We start from the raw sequence: 1,747 nt of genomic DNA, 5'->3' as shown, positions 1-1,747 counted from the left end.
CTTAGATTTTATTGTGAGATTCTTAAGTCTTTGGTAATATGATATTTTGATATTATAGACAAAAAGAAACGCTCGGTGATATTACTATAGTTATAAAGAACGAAGTGCAAATTGAATACGTAATTAGAGAACAAAGTACGTATGAAACAAATTAATACACAGGCTGTGTGAATCCAAAAATACCTGAGAATATGCTAAGTGTATTAATTTGAGAAAGATGCTTCAAATAATGACCAAAATTTGTGAAAAACTAAATACATTTGCCCATGATATTTACATTCTATTCTATTGAAGTATCAGAAGAGCATTAAGGCAAGAAAATGAGTAAAACTTCAGCTTGTGAATGTCAAGCAAAGTAGATTTATTACTAGTAATGTTGCGATAAATTTTACACTAAGCACAAATACGATTATATGAAAACAGAGAAATGAAATAAGTTACATCGAGAGAGGTGTTATCTTTTCATATATGTTTAAAAGAAATTAATCCTCTTTTTCTCTCTCTGCCTCTCCTTCTCTCTCTATCAACTATATCTCATTCAATATATACATATATATACACTAATACACACAAACACAATCACATACACAATTTTGGGAGAGGGGGTTAGCTGATTATAACGACCCCAGTGGCGTAACTGGTACTTATTTAACGGACCGCGAATGGATGTAAGGCATAGTCGACCTCGGCGGAATTTGAAGGTAGCGGCAGACGAAATACCTATTTCTTTATTACCCACAAAGGGCTAAACACAGAGGGGACAAACAAGGACAGGCATAGGTATTAAGTCGATTACATCGACCCCAGTGCGTAACTGGTACTTAATTTATCGACCCCGAAAGGATGAAAGGCAAAGTCGACCTCGGCGGAATTTGAACTCACAACGTAACGCAGGCGAAATACCACTAAGCAATTCGGCCGGCGCGCTAACATTTCTTATTAGTTTATTACCCAAAAGGAGCTGAACACAGAGGGCACAAACAAGGAGAGACAAAGGGATTAAGTCGATTACATCGACCCCAGTGCGTACATCGACCCTGAAAGGATGAAGGGCAAACGAAATATATATTTCTTTACTACCCACAAGGGGCTAAACACAGAGAGGACAAACAAGGACAGACAAACGGATTAAGTCGATTACATCGACCTCAGTGCGCAACTGGTACTTGTTTAATCGACCCCGAAATGATGAAAGGTAAAGTCGACCTCGACGGAATTTGAACTCAGGACTTAGTGGAAGACGAAAAACCGCTAAGCCAGTGATTGCAGTGATGTGAAGGCGCGTGACTTAGTGGTTTGAGCATTCAGCTTACAATCGAAAGAGTTCCATTCCTGTCATTGCGTTGTGTTCTTGAAACAAGACACTCAATTTCAAGTCCCTAGAATACTTTCAGCTGTCAAAATGAGCTGTACCTGAAATTGAAATAAGAAACCTTCTCATATTCTGTGTTCCACTTAATCTTCCTGAGAACTATGTTAATTGTACGGTTATCTGTAGAGGGTCACTTACACATTAGCTTCACAAGCATGTTGTTCCATTGATCCTTTCAACTGGAACATCCGTCGCCCTAACCGATGGATGACAGCATTAGAATTTTATATTTATTTCGGCGGCTCTCCAAGAACAATAAAGTAAGGAAGAAATATCAATAATTATAATATGGTTAACTGAAGGAATAACAAAAATGGTGGTAGCAGTGTTAACATCAATAATTTCCGGGCACTGTATTTCATGTGTAACAAGACT

The sequence above is a fragment of the Octopus sinensis genome, linkage group LG19 (genome assembly GCF_006345805.1).
Source record: "Octopus sinensis linkage group LG19, ASM634580v1, whole genome shotgun sequence".
Taxonomy (NCBI): Eukaryota; Metazoa; Mollusca; class Cephalopoda; order Octopoda; family Octopodidae; genus Octopus; species Octopus sinensis.
This window is presented reverse-complemented; position numbering follows the sequence as displayed.